The sequence below is a fragment of the Micrasema longulum genome, unplaced genomic scaffold (genome assembly GCF_059751315.1).
Source record: "Micrasema longulum isolate JH-2025_06_02 unplaced genomic scaffold, ASM5975131v1 h1tg001967l, whole genome shotgun sequence".
NCBI lineage: Eukaryota > Metazoa > Arthropoda > Insecta > Trichoptera > Brachycentridae > Micrasema > Micrasema longulum.
In genome coordinates this window covers 45,753-67,393 of record NW_028279140.1, presented here as the reverse complement: position 1 = coordinate 67,393, position 21,641 = coordinate 45,753, and the positions used below count along the sequence as shown (strand labels likewise).

General features: G+C 31.0%; 1 long non-coding RNA gene across 1 annotated transcript; it reads right to left on the bottom strand.

Annotated features, from left to right (window-relative positions):
- Positions 1-319: 319 nt before the first annotated feature.
- Positions 320-19,518, bottom strand: LOC148273385 (uncharacterized). The gene is made up of 2 exons (XR_015824593.1): positions 19,160-19,518; positions 320-2,020 (listed from the first exon to the last, which is right to left on the bottom strand). It is a non-coding gene; the product is annotated as an uncharacterized LOC148273385 (long non-coding RNA).
- Positions 19,519-21,641: the final 2,123 nt, after the last annotated feature.

Here is a 21,641-nt window from a genome sequence, read left to right as displayed (position 1 = left end):
TTTAAAAAAATCATTAGCATCTGATGACAAAATCAATTGTTTAATTACATTTTAAGTTAATGCCCTTAAATAAGTTATCAAATTATCCTTAATTATAATAATTAACTAGAAGGTAAAACATTCATGTGGGTGAAATAGAAACAGAAAAATTAAAGTACGTATTTTGTATATTTTTCGTTTCATTTAGGTTCTTTCCACAAAAATTACGCTACTTGAATCATTATTATCCATACTAATAATTACTATTTGTAGGTAACATTGGGCCTTAGAATTGATTTAAGAATAAATCATAAAGGGGCGGCAATAAAATCCATTTGAATATTGTGATATATTTTATTTACAAACAATATTTGAACAAAATATCATAATTTGACGTGTCAACGTTTATCAAAGTTGCCCAATCCAATCGGAAATAATTTTTCATTACTATGTTGATCATGGTGTTTCAATAAAAATAAATAACATGACTGATACAAATTATTGTTCTCGTTTTTACGGGAAATAATTTGAAATATTTCAGAAAATTTGGGATCAGGAAATTTGGAAACATACAAAAATTATATTAAATGCAGATAAATTTTGTATTACTGGCGTGTAGTTGCCGAATTAGTAAATTTGTTAGATTAGGCTTAAATATTTATTGATTGTTTAAATATAAAGACTCGTTAAAATAAAATACATGCAATAAATTTGAGCTGAATAAAATATTTAATTATAATTGTTTACGATTCTACATGGCATGATTGATTTTTTTGGCTTATGTCAACATTGTATATATGTGATTTGTAAATTAATGACTTAATATTATAGGGGCGTTACTCATAAACTTGGCGTAAAGATACACCTACGTATAGTGGTAGAATACGGATGAAAATACCACCTTCATTATAGAGATAGAATAAGAATAGTATTCCCATCCTTATTTTACCACTATACCTAGGCGCAACTTTATGTCAGGTTTATAAGTAAGGCCATAGAACTACTAAATTATTACAGATTTTGAATAAAATAATTTACTAGGCGTTAGGAAATCCTTAAAAAATATTCCACTTGTACATGGCAGTCTATTATTCAAGTTAATATCAATATTATCAATAAAATATAAACAAGATGTTTGAACGTCTCACCAAGAAAAATAATGTATCTAAATAGTGTATTGGCTGCTACAAAATAATTAAAAACTAATTATTGAAACAGTCTCGTATATGAAACAAAATATATTTTTTTTAGCGATCGTCTAATACAATTTTCATTGTTTTGTATTTTTATCATTGTAAAACATTTCATACATTCCAGTCACAATTAGATGAGCATACTTTACCAAAAATATAGTAATATCAATATTTTCAAAAAATATTATTGGTTTTTTTAATCAAGCATAATAACATGAAATTTGTTAAAACCATTTATTAATTTATATTTTCAAGTAACGACTAGATAATCAATTCACTGCTACTCATTATCTTTTTTAAATACTTCCACATTCATAAATTCTGTTTACCGCTAGTTAATAACATTTTCTTCGCATTTATGTATAGAAATTTTAACGCTTTCACAAACACAGTTAAACTCCACAAATTAATTTACGGCGAGATTACATTTTTTCGAAGGCAACACTGTGCATTATTGTCATTTAAAATAGGCGGGATATTAGAATATTAACAAATACGTTTTTTTTTCTTTGGAAATGTTTTTTCAATGTTAATTTCATAATTCACGCGAAGGGTCACTGCTTAGTCTAATTGGATGGAAAAACAAGTCTTCTTCAACTATTCCGTCATGACTTGGAAGCTCCAGAAAAAGAGATTTCTTTGGAGGACAAATAACGGGGACCGATTCTATTTCCCCAAAAAGATTTTTGCTGAGGTGTCTTGGAATTGGAGTCATTTTTATGTTGCTATGATTACAACGCCCAGATGACGCTATTCTTCGAGTCGATGAAAGGCGTCTCGATCTCAGCACTGGAGTGAAGGTCTTTGCGTTTTGAGGAGTTTGAGATAAGCAGGAACCATCTGAAGTGCTGAAAAAAAGAAAATAATGTTAAACTACACGTGAATACAGTATTTGGTTGGGTATGTAAGAAAAAACGAAAAAGAGTTTAGAAGATTATTACTTTCAATACTTTATAATATAAAATTTAGAGAACATATTTGTGTTACTTTTTTAAAGGAATAACCTGCTATGTCTCTATTTAGAGGCTTGTCAGCAGGTAGGATAGAGGGCATATGGAAGGAGGTAATGGAAAATACACCACAACACCCAGACCAATTGAGAAAAAATCTTTCTTAGATTATTTCTTGCAACTGGCGGGAATCGAACCCGCGACGCCAGTTTCACAGTTGGCCGTCTAACCAACTGCGCCACAGCGCCTGTTCGAGAAGATAAAACTTATCTCCAATAATTTTTTAATAATTATTATTTTATTCCAACTTGAAGCACGAAGTTTCAGACTGGTTATTTTACATTGGCTGGCGTAAAGGATAACACTGCAATAATGCTTTTAAGATGTCCAAATGTTTGTATACGGGCTGAATTTCCCCCCTAAGGATTATTTAGATCTAAATTTGTTGCAACCGAGGGAAAACATTTTTGAGAATGGAATATAGAAGTCTAGGCTTTTACAGGGCTTATAGCCTGTTATTGGCTGGTTTAAGTGGCCCCTTTACACACCGAGTAATATTTACCATTCTGCCTATGTTTGAATATCCACATTTCCTCAACTCTTCCATATGTTGACTTTGTAATGTAAAAGAGCTAAAACCTTTATCAAGTGGGTGTGATTCATCTGGCTGAACCATTTTACCTACTAGGCAACGCCTGAAAACAATTTTTCAGCCGGAGGAATCTGACCAACCTTGTTTTTGTTCAAACACAGGCAGAATGGTGACCGTTACAAAGTGTGTAAAGAGGCCACTTAAACCAGCCAATGCAGGCCATTTTATAAATTATTGGATCTTTAGTCATATTCTACAGATCCAATTATCTATGAAATTAAAGAACTAGCCGGAAAAAATACCGAACAAGTAAAAAACCAAATTGTAATGGCATGGATTAAATTACACGATGGTAACTTGGAAAATGAGCGAGCGGGTGAAGAAAACACATGATTAATTTGTGACTATGCTGTAGAATATAAAGAAAAACCGTTGTAACTTTGGATAAAATTTAAAAATAGCAGCACCGTGTAGAACTGTTATTCAGTACTTATTAACTATGACAATTTATGAGTCAATTTAAAACGCGTAGAATGTTCCATTTCCGTTGGAACTTCCGAACAAAAAGTATATAAAAACACTATTCTGCTAAAATGAAATGTTCAGTAAAAAAATGAGTCAATCCATCGATTATTTTCCGAGATTTGCGGCCACAAACATTCTGAACCAAAATTCTTATCTCGTATAGATTTTCCACAACACTTAAATTGCTCTATTACACATTTTTCTGTAGTCAATAACATTCACGTTATAATGAATCAACTCTTAAAAATTCACTATTATCTTATAAGTATTTTTTCTAAAATCAGAATGCGTTATTTTCAGAAATGTTGACGCTATCGGTAACATCATTTTTGAATGGATGTCGACTGATTTTGTAACATCACAATACCGGGAAAGGCAAACAAAGGGCGTTATCAGTATTACTATCGATATGTAAGTAATGTATTGTGAATTGGAAGTATGGTATTTTGTGCAAACATGGTTTCTGAACAATACTTAACTCTAAAGGGTATTTTGACCGGTTAAGTGTCATAAGCGCGTTAACGCGCTATCCGTTTCCGTGCTCAGAGGGTCGACCACACAAAAATGGCGCATAAAGACGCGTGGCTTTGTACGCGCTTTAACGCGTCGAGGTCAAGTATTCTGAACGATTTTAAATTTCGTAAGCTCGGAGACATCGATTAGAATCTTGATGAAATATTCTCCATAACTCACTCCAGTCAAATATCCGGATGGCTATCAGGAAATAAAAAATAAAGGAGGTTTTATAATAACAGATAAAATAGGACGCTGGCGCTTCTTCGTCAAAGCAATAAACTTAGCAGGACATGGTAAGTTTTTTGGGTGATTTCAATGAGGAAGTTCAGTGGTTTATTTTGTATATTTTTTAATTTGTTAATAGACAATTTAAAAAAGCCAAAAAATGTTTTTTTTCATTTTTATGTATCGTATTATCAGCGCTATGATTTTTTTAAGTTTTGTATTTCTGACATTTATCCGCATGTGACGTTTCAAGTTCTCTTTCGCTTCTTCTCGGTCAGTTTTGCCGATTGGTCCGTTGTCGGAAAGTAATCCGAAAATCTTCTACAACTCTCTTATCATTGGTCGGTTTATACCTAGTCACGTCGTTTAAAATAGATCGTTTTTTATTATGATATTTTTTCCTTTTTTCAGAATCTTTGCGGTATGACTTCATGCTCTGATTTTTACCGCGCGTAAGAAAACATTTTTGTATCCAATTCTTTATTATTGTTTCTATAGCTAAAAACTGTTTAAATTTTACTTATCGAATAAATCTTGTATTCTTCTACGCACTTCTAGAATATGAATGTACATGTTTGGTGTATACAATGATGTAGAATGCGAATGTATAGTATACGAGTATGGCAAGTGAAAACCCCGATATTTTGTGAAAATTTTCATCACGTTTTTCTGAAGCAATGCTATCTTAAGTGATACATCGCGTATTTATTTAGTATGTTTATATGAGTCTTTTTTGACATGTATGTTTTCAAAATAATTATTTTAGATTTTATATTTTCTAAAAATAGCCTAAAATTTCACGGCCCACTGGAAACTGTCATAGCAATACCTAGCGGCACAGAAAAGGTTAACTAATGAAAGCAATCGGTGTATTAAATTTTTAAGATTCTTCTTTCCATGGACCATCGAATAGAACTTTTTCCTCTTCTGCACCCAGTGGTGCATAAGGCACTGCACTGGTAGATCAAATGGAATGTATTTTGTGAACTGTAACATGACGGTAATGTGATCAGTCTTACTTGAAATTGTAAAATTATTTGAAATTGTTTTGATTAAAATTTTGGTTGAAATTATGGCTAAAAAGAAGCTATTTAAATCTGCTTTTTTTCCTAATGAATAGCATATTCTTTATTATTATTTTCAAATTTTTTTGAGAAAAAATTGTGTTCTAATATTTAACATTTTTTTAAATCTATCTATTCTTCCAGTAGCCTTTATTAAAATTTAAAATAAAATGAAATCCCACACACAGGTGTAATAGTGGATTTTTATTTGTAACTTATTGTAAAATGCAAAGAAAAAAAAAGTTATTATTAAAACACAAATTATAATATAATTATATGCGTACTATTCTATGATTAAAAATATAAAATAAAGTCATTTAAAAACAGTTTAAAAAAAACAAAGACAATATCAAAAGGCAAACAAATTAATGAAAATACATAGACAAATCTAAACATAGACACCGGAATCTAAATTTACGAGACCCGCGAAATCTAATGTTTGAATTTTAACATAGCCGCCAAATGCATGACATATTACGCGTCACGTATGCGTCAGAGTTCATACAGGAGTTATATTACATATTATGTAGTAAGTATATTGAATATTAAGCTAGAATAGACATCAATAATTGTCTTACGTTAATCACAACTAACTAAAAACATCACGTGATGGTTTGTTGTGTACAGATTCGCGAAAATAGCAAGATAAGTGAGTAATAGTAATCCTCAGTCACCGGCTAGGTACTTCTCGTCACACTCGATTGCAAAGTATTTCTCACAACTTGAAGCGTGACTCACATATTGAATATGCATCATGGTCACTATTTAATATTTCATGTTTACTATAAATGGACTTCACGAGTTTGATCGAATCCTTCGGAAGAAGGTGAAAACCTTCCTGATACAAAAAATGGCACGAGTTATGTAGGTTACCAAGGATATTCGAATCAACTGGTTAATAATAACCAAAGATGAATTATTATGCGCCTTATTCATAATAAAGCACCCCGAGAGTGTTGTGCATTTATGTTTGTCTTTCGTTTCTCACTTTTTTTTTTTTAAAGTACTATTTTGAATCTTGAAGTAGGGCACACTTTTTCTTCTTCTTCAGCCTTCTGTCCTGCACTGCTGGATATAGGCCTTTTCCATATCCTTCCATTTTTCTCAGTCGGTTGCTACTTGCAGCCAAACCATCTTTTTTGAGGTCTTCCGACGCCTCGCTTATTCTCCCAAGGTCTCCATCTTAATATTTTAGGGGTCCATCTTGCGGGGTCTTGTCTCGTAACATGGCCTGCCCATTGCCACTTCAGTCCTGCTACGCGATCCATAATATCCGTTACCATCCGTTACCGGCCCCAGACCTAGGAAAGGTTGCCGATGCCTGATTTAAGTAATAATCCCACTTCGCCTGTTTATCTGAGAGAGCTCATCCAACCTTTTTCACAACACGGACTATCTCTTCTTTCTAGTAACGAGAGAACCCTTTTAATACCCTATCATCACTCTAATTTTTTTGCCTCCTCTTTCACAGTAGTAGCCGCTCGATTGTGGAATAATCTACCCACTAATGTTAGAGACGCCCCTTCTTTATTTACATTTAAGTCAAGATTGAAATGTCACTATCTAAATATTTAAATTGTTCCTTTATCCCTTTTCTTTCCTTCCCATCCCCTCTCCTCTCTTCATAGTATAGTGTTATTGTTTTATACATATATATTTATTTTTGTTAATCTTTGCTTTTATTTTTTGTCTAAAATTGTAAGATTCAACATATTGAAAATTATAAATACATGGACATATCCATGTATTTATAATTTTCTCAAACTGAACGGTTTGGGTAGGTAGGAAGAAATTGCCTTAAGGCAAAATGCCCGCCCTAATATGTATATTTATTGTATATGTATATAAAGTGTCAAATAAATAAGTAAATGATATTAAAATATTTTTTTAAAATACGTTATTTACTGCCTTAGAACGGGGAAGCTATCCCTAGTTAAGCAGTTTAGATGACTCACTAGCAAAATTCTTTTTAAAAAAGAAACTAAATTAATATGTTAATACGCCAAATAATTGACACATAAATAACTAAATTAGCAAGAACGTGCCTCGTTAGCGTTTGCTATATTGCTATTGTGTTGTGCTGATGATAATCATGGCGTCCACTAGTACTTACGTAGTACCTACATAGCCATAAAAAATCAATGTCCTTGACGTACGTAAATTACCTGTTTGTTCAGTACAGGTGCACTCAAATTTTGTTGTAGAGTACTCTCACATCAAAGATAAGAAACATTTCATACAAAAAATGACTTGTCCACACAAATTTATGGATATTATTGACATCAAATATATACATCTAGATGTACATAAAATTTTAAAAAATTAAGTATCTATTAGTCTGATCATCGTCATCATTTCCTTTCCGCACCGAATGGTGCACAGGGCACTGGATTGGTACTCCAATCGCAGCGTATCTTTTGATTGTTTTTTTTTTATACATGAACGTAAAATGATCAGTCTTACGCTTCAGGTTCCAGTCCAGGGACTATGAAAATATTGTAGTACAAAAACACCTTTTTGAATAAATATTTCGTATCTACCGTGTCGGGAATCGAACCGAGACCTCTTGCATGGTAGGCAAATACGCTGACCATTACACTACGAGGCGGATGACTAATATAATACTTAATTTTAAAAATGTATTTTTAAATCTTTGATAAACTTTGCTTATGTGTGAATGACAACTTTTAAAAATAAATTATTATATTGTGCCTACTAACACAAACGAGATTTGTAGGTTTTTTTGATTCACCGACATGCATTTAACATACACATGAAAATAGGGTTATTAAACATGCGAACGCAGTGTACATATTAATTAAAGAAAAATAGTAATTATTTATTAATTCAGCTCCTATTTTTTTACCTTCATACATCAATATTTAAAAAGCGTTTTATTTACATACACTAAATTAAAATACTCAAAATTATTTTGTAAGAAAGTAAATGGGATATTTATTGTGTAACATTCACTATTTTTCCTATGTTGGACCATCCACATTTCTTGAATTCTTCCATCTGTTGACATTTGCGAACTAACAAACCTAAAACTCGGATTGTTGTGGGCTAGATTCATGTGTTCAGTTCTATCAACTTTATTTTTATTCAAATTACAGTCCATTCAAACCTTCGTTCACGTGCCAGTGACAGAGCGTTTTAAAATAAAATGTTCTAGTGTGCCCACTAAACCTGAGGATGTTAAAGAGCTCGCCCCCTACCTAATAGCCCGATACTTTACGGATCTGGGATTGCAGGGGGAGATTTAGCAAAATTTCTAGTACTTTCCCGGACGGTAGTTAGTAGCCTCCTAGCAGCGGTTCCGTTGCCAGCGCTGTAAGCATGAACTTATGGTTTTCTCATGGTTTTAGCAATTAGATTTAAAGTATTATCACTTCTGACTTCAACTATAAATTAATAATTAAAGCAATTGCCTATGAATGTTATATTATTTCGATTTAAAATCTCTCAGTTTTTGCATGTTTGATGACTACACAGCACCGGGTGTTTTTGGGACAGTAAGGGAAAGGTTAAATAAACTTCTTAAAAAATTACCAAAGACTAAAATTAATTCTTGCTGAATAATCTTACTCATTTCGGAATACCCTAATATAATTTTTGGTTTTTATACTTCTTTGAAATAAATCTTTTTTATTTTTTTAACTAGTCTATTACGGGTCATCAACCCTGTGACCTGCCTCGCCCCCTTGCCCCTGTCTTGACTTCGGAATTTCTGTCTCGAATATGTTCTGTGTACTTTTTCGTTGTCACATTATTTGTCAATATTTGAATGCGTGTTTTTAATAAGGGAATAGCGTTTAAATGGAAATGTATTCGAGGTAATAAAATTGAAATAAATAATTCCAGGGACACAATAATAGACAAGCGTGACGTCAATGCGGGAATTGATTTGATTGGTACTATCGCAAGCTTGAACTTGTCCAATGTTAATTAATAATAAATAAAGAACTAATAAATATCACGATTGAATGATCCTTAAAAGCGACGATGCATACCCAAGGTCTACCAGTATGCATTTTATAGTTACTTACCAAGTACCACTTACAAATTTTAATTTATTAAAATAATCAGCGATCAATGCACAAAGGTTGGCCGATTACAGTACGATAAATTTAAATGGGGTGGACTGATTCTCTGTGTCCAGGCGGATAAAGAATACAATTGTGTGTGTGAAATAGAACCAGTACCCTTATTACAGTGATAATATTTTATTATTTAATTTTGTTTTTTACATGTATTCTTGAATTGTTTAAACTTTCTACTGAATATGCTGTATAATTTTTAGGTTAATTTTTTAAATATAAATCTTGTATAATTTTTAGGTTTAATTTTTTTTTATAAATCTTGGGTATAAGGAAATTTATGTTTTTTTAAAAAAAATACTAAGCCAAATATGTTAGTATTATAAATTTTTGTAAAAGGCAGATTTGCCGTTTATGTTAATAAAATAAAATAAGTTGACATTTATCTTAAATTTTATCTACAAAATTCATTTATGGGAAAATTGCGAAATGTAAAAGATATAAAGAGTAGTGTTCTTAGATATAAAACGATCATATGTCCGCACATAAATTACTGTTCTTTCATTCTTTTTTTATGTGATGAAGGAGAAATTAAAAATATACAAATTCTTCAAAATGAGGCGATGAGGATTATACTCAAAAGAAATATCAATTCTAATGTAGAAAAAATGCACAAAGAAATTGGCTTGCTCACAGTAAAGCAGCAAATTAAATATAAAGTAGCAAATTAAGGGGATGAATAAAAAAAAAAAAAAAAATGAAATTTAATCAACAATGTCATACATATAAAATTGCAATTAAGAAATGTATAGTGGAGGCGGGTTGCGCACGGATCGATGAGTGGATCAAGTCAAATAGGTGTGGTGTAATTTGTGTACTGTATATGAAATTTGGTCTACAGGTCTAAATAAATTGGTTATGTTTTTTTTATGATTATTTATGTTTATATTGCTCATTATGTTAATGATAATTAGGTTTAATTGGTTTCATTTTTATTTTTTTATTATTATGTTGACTTTGTTAAATAACTAATTTAAGGCATGTTTCACTTTTTGTAAAATGTTTCGCTCGGCACGGGACATTATTCTGTATAAAAAAAGAATACAAACATTGTAAAAGTATTAAAAATAAATAATAAATATGAAACAAGGGATAAAAAAAGATAAGATTACCAATGAGGAGAAAAACAGAAGTGTACAAGGGATTGAAGCTGTACAATGAGTTACCTGAAGAAATAAAGGAGATAGAAAATATCGAAATATTTTTAATTAATTTGAAAAAATATGTTATTGAGAAATTTTGATAAAAAAAAATGTAATGTTATTAAAAGTTTATATTCGTTCTTAAGATGTTATGAATTAACTTAAAAAAGCATAAATAAATAAATAAAATAAAATTAAGTTTTCTGCATGAAAAATTTAATATGTGTACAATTTTTTTTCCCAACATATTGAATTACAGGTTACCGGCGAAGATACTTTATTTTTTTTACAAATATACACGTTCTCGTACATAAATATCGATTTTACTTTATACCGATGCGATGTGCCGATAAAGATAACGTTTATAATCGCGAACCAGAACACTGAACAAGTGTTTTCGACACGGTGGGTGCTCTAGGTAAGAATCCCGAATAAGGAAATCGAGTGGAGAAGTCCGCCTGTTAAAGTGGTTGGCGCGCTCGTCTACCAATCTTGAGGACGTGAAATATTGAATTTGAGTGTTGTTAAATCTACACCGCATCGGTAAAAACCAAATACGGGAAAGGTGAGGTGAGGTGATCAGTCTTACGCTTCAGGTGCCAGTCCAGTAACAATGAAATATTTTAAACCAATATATCACGTCCACCCTAACAGGAATCGAACCCAGGACCAGGAAATGGTAGGCAAAGCACAAACTACTACACAACAAGGCGTACTTATATCTGATCGATTTCCTTATTCAGGATTTTTACATGAGAGCAGCCATCGAGTCAAGAACACTCGACCAGCGTTCCGGTTCTATTTCACTGACAGAACCATTATTTTGATCCTAATATAAATATTAGTAATTCATCAATTTTTTTTTGATATAATTTATTCTAATTTATTCAGAAAAAAAAGTTAGATGATTAAACTTATCGTTATTTTTTGTACCTTTTAATGTTTTTGATTTAAAAAGATCAGGTTTCGACATGAGGAAGTTGTTTCAGTGGTTTTTATATATTTTTTATTTGTTAATATACTAAGCGCAATTTAAAAAAAAAAATGATGTATCGTATTTTTCAAAGTGTTTTATTTCTGAAATTAATCCGCTTGTGACGTCTCAAGTTCTCTTCAACTTCTTCTCGGTTATTTCTGCCGATTAGTCTGCTGACGGTAAGTAAACCTGAAATCTTCCACAACTCTCTTATCATTAGTTGATTCATATGAACTAGTGACGTCGTTTAAAGTGTTTTTTGATATTTTTTTCGTACGTTTTCAAGAAACTTTTATGCTCTAATCTTTACAGCGTGTAAGAAAACATTTTGCCTATCCAATTTCCAGAAGGGCTGAAGTTCCTCATTAAAATATGTTAGTTTGCTAACCATAATTGAGTAATACGGCAAATAAATGATTTTTCTTTGCAACTGGCATTTAGTTAAGAGGATTCTCAAACCTCGCTTTAGGCGCAACATATTTTTACCTCACGACTGCCAGGTTAATCGTGTTGACCATCGATATTTAGTTATTTGTATGCATAAAATGTGTGGCGTTAAATTCCAAAAGAAAATCGTAGGCTAAAATTATGGAGTGCGTAAAAAAACCTGTATCGAATCTTGTTTTTGCAAAGCTCGGTTTAAAAATAAGACGCAGTATTTTGATGCGCAAAAAACACAAATATTAAAAATGTTATTATACATTATTCAGGAATTCAAAGACTTAATTGTTCATTTTGTTTAGCAATATTTTGAGTGTCTCCAAATAGAGACAAGTATTGAATTTAACGCATTGTTACGATTGAAAATTGTTACAACAGATATTGAAAATATGGAGGTCTACATTGGTTTACATTGATTACCAACTGGGCCTCGATTATAAAGGCTATCTTCATCGGTACATATCGAGACGGTACATTTAACTTCTCTATTATCTCTATCTTTCTCGGTATGTTCTACCGACTTGTCATCTCGACGTCATATGATCGAATCCAACCAATGAATGACGCCGAAAACTTAGTCCGCGTTCCTTACTTAATTACAATTTAAAGTAGTTCTCATTTATATTTTAAATAGGCTTCTGGGATAAAAAGTAACCACTTCAAAGCAATTATAAACTCTAATAAACCCCCATTCAAGCAAAAAATGCTCGCTTGAACATGATTTTTGACAATTACCAAGACGGTACACTTAACTTTCATCTGTATTTATCTATTGAGGTATTACAAAGTCTGCTCTTTTGACATCTCGATACGCACAAACAGGAATATTGAAAAACAGATCGATGAAACATAATAACATTTTTTTTTATGGTGGCAACCTTTTTACGGTTAGATGCTCTTATACGGCAGCATCCAGTCAATGTTCAAATACTTATTTTTCAAAATTCCTAGATACTGCCTATCCTCTTATAGGCTTGGAGGGCAAGACCTTATTTACGGGAACCTGTCATAATACATCTACACAAGTCGCAGTGACGTCAGAAGTGAAACGGTTTGACTGCATGTGACCAGAGTCAGTTACATGGCCTTAAAAGTAAAAAAAAGTTTTATTCAAATGTATATTTATATTAGTTACCTAAGTAGTAGTTTTAAATAATAATACATGTAATTTAAAAAAGAAAAATCTTCGTTTAGTGTTATTCAAAATTGTTTTATTTTTTTTATTAATATGTGTTGCTTTCTTAGTTTTTTTTTTACAGGTTCAAAATATTTCTATCACCAAATATTTAATTTTTCAAGTATTTTTATAACTAGTAATATTATTTTTAAACGATGTATCTTTTTTTTTTGACTCCTAATTTGTAAATAACTGTTTAGTAATAATTTCTTTTAAATACTATATTTTACTCATTTCACTTACATGTATGTATTTTATTATATGCAACTTATATGTAAAAGGCACAATGTCTAAGGGTAAGTGCCGTTTATTTAAATAAAATAAAATTACTATAATGTTTGATTCAAATTCCAGTAATAAGAGGCACAATTATCAATATGCCGGGTGATTTCAGAAAACATGCAAAACTAGATAACACAACTTTAAAAGTTGTGCCTTTGTTTTTGAAAATAAAAAAAGTTTACTGATAGCCCGTGTGTTATTTGTAACAGCTCTCCAGTAAAAACGAGTTTTTTTAGATGAGCCACTGTTATTCCTAGGGTTCTACTAAAACGCTTAAAACTTATCTAAAAGATTCAGTCTTTTGACTTATTTCTTGTTCAATGTAATACGGTCTTTATCCTTTATACAAGTCGCAAGTCGCATTCCCGATCAATTATTGTTTATTAAATCAAGTAGCTCTTTATCCTTTGTAAGGAGGGGACACGAATGATGAATGTCCTTCGTAACTGTCCGGGTAGGTACTGCATAAGATCAGGGGTTACAATAGAGCTTTATTACCCACTCGTTATAAAAGCTCTCACTCAATGATTGCATCACATTAATAAAATGTAAGCTTTGAATCTAAACATAGCCAGAATTTTCTGCCCCTATATCTAGATATAGGGGCAGAAAATTCTGTTTTCTGTAGGCGTAATGTTTTATTATTCAAAGCTATTTATATTCTGGTTTTCAGTCTGTTGAAAACAACTGCATGAGATATAAGTAAAAAGCAATATGCATATGTACATTATTTCTAAATTACCTATCCTACATATTTTTCTTTATATCTGGTATTTGAGCGTAATTCTTTAAATAAAAATAATACATAATTCAATAACGTTTTAAGTATGTCCAAAAGCATGCAGACTGGCTGGATTTTCTCCCTAGAGAGTTGATCATATTTAAAATTGTTGCAACAGAGAGGGGATACATTTTAGAGAAGGCAATATGGTATTCTAGGCATTTACAGGGCTAATGACCTGTAACTAGCTACTTTAAGTGGCCACTTAAAGTAAAATAAAAAGTATAAAAAATTGAAAAATTGTTTTCAGGCGTTGCCTAGTAGGTGAATTGGTTCAGCCGGATGAATCTCACCCATATGATAAAGGTTTCAGCTCTTTTACTTCACAAAACTCAACCAATGGAAGAGTTGAGGAAATGTGGATGTTAAAACATAGGTAAAATGGTGAATGTTACACAGTGTGTAAAGTGGCAACTGAAACCAGCCAATAACAGGTCATAATCGCTGTAATGCCTAGACTCCCATATTCCCTTCTCGAAAATGTTTTCCCTCTCTGTTGCAACAAATTTAAATACAAAATTTATTTATGATAAAATAAACGTAAAACAACTTTGTTTTTAATCAAATATATTTATTCGATAATATTTAGTAAACACTGTTAAAATAAAATAGGATAAGATTCATTAGTTAAGTATACCTTGACAAAGAAGGTTGTGTAGCTTTGAAACCGATCTTTTTTAAATTTATGTTTATTTATTTCATTGTAAAAGTACACATGAATAAAAATTTAGATGCATAAAAAAGAAGTACACCTAATAAATACAAAAACCTCAGCAAGCCACTTTTTGTGGCTTGTTGGTAAAGTTTACCTCCATAAATATTAATCCTAATTAAAAATAAATAGCTTTACTAAAACGATTACAGTCAAAATAAGAAGCAGTAGTTAGACTGTATCTGCTCAATCAAGACGAAATCCGCAACTCAAGACTACAAAGACAGCAAAATAAAATATTTAAGTTAGTATATGTATGACCTCCCCTATCTAACAGCAACTAAATAACTCTTTAAACAAACTAAGCAATTTAATAGAACTGAACTCTTTACACTAGAATCCTCAAAATATATTCATAAATTAGCCACTGATGTTATTGTAGACAAACTACTAAAACTTGAAAAAAAAATGTAATAAACATAGACACAATACGAGAATATCAGAAAAAAATCATATGCAACCTTCTAAAACGAGACAAGGACAGTCGAGACTAACAAACCAGGACTGAAATTATACAATAAACTATCAGACAAAACTAAACAATAGACTCAGACAAAGTTTTCAAAAGGTTCAAAAAATCTTATTATCAACAACATGAGTATGATTAAAAAAATAATACATTATTTTTGTAAAATGAAAGTTATAATCCGTAAGGGTTAACAAATAAATTTTTAAATAATAATAAAAAAAATCATAACAAGAAAAACAAATATATCATGAAAAAAAAACCGGAAGAAAAATTTTTTTTTAAAAAAAGAAAATATTTGCGTTCTTATGATTTAACCAAATATTTCATTTTGAGGGGCATTTTCAACGAGCTGTAAATAACTCACTATTAGAAAATGGGAATCAAGTTGGGGTAGAGTGGGATTCGAACCATGGACCTTTGGTCCGTGAGTCCGAGACACTAGCCGCAGGACCACAACCCGATTATATAAGTGGTTGTTTTATATTATTTATTGTATTATAATAAACAACAACAAAGTTAGTGCTTCAAACATAAATTTTAAATTGTTTAAGAAATAAGTTTGTTTTAATTGTGTCCGAAAGAATGAAAATACACATTTATTTTATGAAAATATATCCAACAACAATGTTTTTAGCGACTAGCAGTTACGTAGTTCATTCTGTCGGTAAATTAAAAAAAAAAGTTTTTCCAACTAACTCGGCGTTATTTGTCCATGTTATATTGGCTTCCAATGCTCAATTGTTTACATGGGCCATTGACTAAACGTAGACTCACAACAAATAATCCAATGGCGTCAAATAACAAGATTGTAGAGGCCAATAATTAACAGGACGATTTTTGGAAATAATGTTGTCGCCCAACTTAAACTCGTGGTTTCACGAAGAGCCATACTATGTACGAGTACCTACGTTTGGCGAACTGAACACTGTTTTAAATGTAAATTTTCACATGTGTTAGCGTTGTTAAGGCGTTCCAATACCAATCTTAGTACTGTCACAGAGCACAAACAAAAAAAATCTGTAATAATTAGTTTAACTAGAAACAGTATAACTAATCGAAAGTCATTTGACGACAAATAAATACATGATATTATAATTCAAGGTGCCCTATGGATACGAGTTGATTGTGGAAAGGGGATTCTGGGTGCAAAAGGTCATCGTCAAAAATTTTTAATTAAATTTTAATGTTTTATTTAGTTTGAAAAAAATCATCAAAACATTATAAATAAATACATTATTAACATTAAAAATTGACGCTGTGAATAGCAAATTGTTTTAAGTCAGAAGGTCAAAAAACAGTTAAATGATGATAAAAAGTGTATTTATAATAATCGTATTTGTTAATAACTGGGCATAACCATTATCAAACTATTTTTGCTATTTTAATAAACTTTGTTGCAAAGCGACATTTTTTACCTACTTTCTTAATCAACACACTAAGCATTAAGAATAATATTTATTAACGATAGACATGGGTATAATTTTTATATCAGGGTACGTATTCTGATGGGAAGTTAAAATTTATCCTCAATTTTATCTACAGAGTAAAATTAAGTTTTCTGTATGAAACATTAAACATGTTTATATTTTATTTTTCTAAATATGTTCAATTACCGGTTACCTACGAGGATACTTTGAATTTTCATACAAATATACACACTTTCGTACGTAAATATCGATATTAGTTTATACCGTCTTAGTATATACCGATCACGAAAGCCGTTCATAATCGCGGCCTGGTACACAATATAAACAATATTGTAGTACAACACCCTAGCGGACTTTTACATTGTGAAAAGTATAAACCGTATCGTGATAATCAATATAATAATTGGCGGCCTCCGTGGTGTAGTGGTCAAGACGCTTGACTCACGCACGGAAGGTTCCGGGTTCGATTCCCGGTGAGAACACAAAAATTAAAATGTGAATTTTCTCAAGCCTGGTTGTTCTGTAATGTAATTCACCACTGTAATTGGGCCTCCTGGCCTGTTGTGGTGCAAAAAAAATAAATGAAATGAAATGAAATAAAATTAGTAAAAACAAAAATACAAATGAAAATAGAATTAAATAAATAAAAGCAGAAAAACGATAATTGGAATCGAACAAAAATTGCTAAATAAATTAACTATTAACGACCCAGTAAATTATCCTTACATTAATAACAGTATTTCTTTTAATTTCAATATTGAACAGCAAAATTCATCAATAGAGCTAAATTCATTACCTTTGTCTAGTCCGTGGATATAAAATAGTACTGCCTGTGTTCGTCGCGTGCGAGGGTCAGGAATAATAATTTCATGAGTATATATATAAATATGTATAATATTGTTTTTATATGAATTAAAACAAAGCATAAAAAGTCAAAAATGTGTGTTGTCCAGAGGTTTTGAAATTTATGTTTATAGAATCATTTTTATTTTTGGTACTTTAAAAATATTTTGTCGGACTCGTGGTGTAGTGGTCAGCGCGTTGGCCTGCCATGCAAGAGGTCTCGGGTTCGATTCCCGACGTGGTTGACATAAAATATTTATTTAAAAAGGTGTTTTTCACTAGAATACAGTACAATAGTCCCTGCACTAGTACCTGAAGCGTAAGACTGATCATTACCTTCATGTAACAAAAATGATCAAGCTACACTGCGATTGGTGTACCAATGCATCATCAGGTGCGGAAAGGGAATGATGACGATGATGATTAATAATATGCATCCTACCCTTGAGGTATTATATTACAAGAATGGCGCTATATAAGTTATCCATAATAATAATAATACTTTGCAATATGTTGTATCCCAACTCAACACATGGCTAATGGCCTCATAGAGTTTTAGGGACATGATATTATTTTTTTTATAATATGTATAAATAAAACTAAATAAATAAAAATAATATCGCATTTAGGTAAAAATCATTACTGAATAAGTAATTTATTTTTATCTATTATTTCGTTACCCCTAGGCATAGGGCATTGTTTTTGATATTTCTGTACTAGGGAAAAATGACTTTTTAAAAATATTTTTAATTAATTAAAATAATAAAGGTCTATGAAATACTGTCCAATAAAAACAAAAAAATATGTTACTTATTAGTTGCATTTTTTCAAAAATTTGTTATTTTGAATTCCCGCAAAAACTGCCATCCCATTAGCCACGCCCCTAATTCGTCACGATTCATGTTTATTTATTCCTGACCATTCAAACTTGTTTAGAACATTGTCACGAATTTTGACGTCACAACTATTTCTTCTTTTGTTGACGTTTTTCTGTTGACGTATTAAAAAAATATTTATTTTTTAAATTTATGTATGAAAACATTTCTCCACAATACCTTTATAGATTTTGAAAATACAATTAATTATTCTAAATTCATTTCATATATTTTTATCAGCATTACAAGTATGTGATATTTACCTATGGCAGCGTTTTTCTAATATAGATGTTAATAAATACTAATAAATTTCACGAAAGTGAGATGATTATCAATAATGAGACAATAGCGTTCTCTTAAATAATAAAAAAGTACCTTTTTTAATTTGATAAGAACATTTTTATTTTAACCCACATTGAAACTGAATTCGGACTCACAGAAAATGAATAAAAGCCTTATTTAATATTTCTGTTATTATATTTGGGGTTAGAAATTTGACGTCATTCAATTTATTGAATATACCTTCCTATGTAAAAAATATACTAGTCCTATTAAATTATTTTAAAAAAATCATAGAGGCTATTCTGGGTCTTCATCGGTACGTATATAGACGCCATAAAGTAAAATCGATATTTATGTACGAAAATGTGCATATTTGTACGAAAACTATCGTCGTCGGTAACCTAAAATTGAATTTGTCTAAAAAAAGTTGTAAACGTTTTGAATTTTTCATACAGAAAACTTTTGTTTTGTAAATAAATTTGAAGATAAATTTTAACTTTCCATTAGAGTATGGACCCTGATGAGGCGCATCAGGGTCGTCTGTATGATGTAACCAATGAGCGAGGCCCTTAAAAAAATTATTAAGAAAAACACATTCTAATACGTACCTTTTTTCGAGATAATCCCAAAATTGTCTAAATCTCCACGAAATGACAACCAAAACATACATTAAGGATTCCCAAACACGATCATAAAATGTTAATTCCATGCTGTAGTGGTAATACACAGATTTAATTGTAACAATAACATATAAATAATCAATGTAATTATCACTTGATGACTCATGAAAACTTATTTGCACGTATGTATTTAAAAATAATGCACTTGTTACTTATCGTACCTAATAATGAATTGATTTGATAAAGCGTGTTGGCCGTCTGAAGGCTAACGTAGTAGTGAATAATGAACCGAGAATTGAACCAAACAGCCAAAGAATGCTCGGCATACCACGAACCACAGCCGAGTGAAAGTATGTATAATTCTATACCGACTACTGACTCGTTCAGAAGTAGGTAAGATAATATGATTCATTGTATCGCCGACGCCGACGCGCGACGTAAAGGAATCGCGCACCTTTTTATATTATTTTTTTAAATGATTTTTTGCTTATAAAATATAAAAATAAACACGTATGTTTATTGTCTGTGTCCAGACGTAATGAGGAAGTTCAGTGTTACGGGAAATTGGATATAAAATTGTTTTCTTACAATTACAATAACTGATAAAATTTTATTTCATCGAAAAATAATTACAAAAATACCATTTAAAAAAATACATCTTAAAATAAGGCCATAACATAAATTGTAAAAAATGCCCACATAGAATTCAGCGTCTGAGTGTGGGCCATTCCTTTTTTAATTATTAATAAGTAACACATAAATACGGTATGACATGAGCATGAAAAGAAAAGAAAAACAAAGGAAAAACAAAATTAACATATGCTGATATTACGAAAACAGGATTTATTTGCAGTATGCACTTTATTTTTAATTTTAATTGACCAAAATCTAAATATAAAACTATATAAAGAATAAATATCCTAAATATAAATATTTCATTTCGACTTTGCCAAGAATCAAACCCGGAACTTCAAGCAAGATAGGCAAACGAAAACGAAAATGCAAACCACTACCCTACACTACAATGCAAACCTATCATCACTCGATTGCCTTTTTGAGGATTTTAATCTTGTATTAGGTTTTGAGTCAAAAACACTCGTCCTGATTCTGTTTCTGACAACGAGAAAAAATTAAAAGCCTTCAAAGAAATTATGTAAAAATTACGTTTATCTATAAATATGTTATCGTATTTTGTTTTTTGTAACATCGTCGATAAAATTATTATAAAATGAGTTTTTACCCGACGATAAGAATGAATTAAAATGATAATACAAAGATAAGACCTTATTGATTTTTTTTATTTATTTAGTGTAAATTTATATATAAATTTTTAATATAAAGTTTCCCATTTTCTAATACTCGTATTTATCTGAAGTGGTTTGACGCTTTAATGATAACATGTATAACACAAATTTTGAGAATTGATTTTGATTCAGAACATTATTGGAAATTAAATATGTCTACGTTATAAAGAAAGCATCGTTTGTAAACAATCATTTTTACAACAGAGATGGAGAACATAAAAAAACAAAGGTGGTTTGTTTTTTTAAATTTTATATAGAAATAATGAAAATAAAAAGGTAAAGTGAGATATATATGTATAAATTACACATAGATATACATAATATCCAGAGAATACTATGTTAAAAAGTGAGAGAATCTTGGTAACGAAAAACTCCGTCAAAGTCGTGACAAATGTCAATGTCAAAAGTAATATTATTCAACATAGAGATAGCCTTTCCAACAGGCATAACCATTGGCAGGTTGGTCCTGTATATTGGAATGTGAAACAGTCTATGCTGACGCTGTCTAAAGTAATTATCCGGAACATAAAAGCTAATGCTCCGCATAATTTCAGGGTTGTCAATAATACTGCGCAACAATCGATAAAAATGCGTAATTAAATACACATTCCTTCTAGTCTTCAAACTGCTGCAACCAAGCATACCCTGGAAGAACTCAATAGGATAAAGCCATGGATAATAAATCTGAAGAAATTTCCTCTGAACCCTCTCCACCATAAGACCACTCCACTTCAACTCACACGGTCCCAAAATCATCGAGCCACTCTCAAGTCTACTTCGCACCAACGAGTTATAAAGGGTTCTCAGTACTCGTGTATTACCAAAACCCTGGCAGTATCTAGGACAAATCCTAACATCTTGAACGAACTACTACAAACTGTTTCGATCTGATCACGAAATGTCACGGAACTCACAAAAGTAAATTCAAATCAAATTACAGGGTTATTTATATTTATTTTTCTATAATTCGCCTATATTTTTTTATAAAACTGAAAATCCGTGTTTGTGTTTATTTGTTTTATTCACAATATCATTATGACTCATTCATTTTATTCACACGTTACATTTATTGAGACATAAATCCCAACTCCATGGAACCAAAGTCCCGTGTTGAGTTTGTTTGTTTGTCCGTCACATCTCCAAAACAGCGAGTCGTAGCGGCCTGA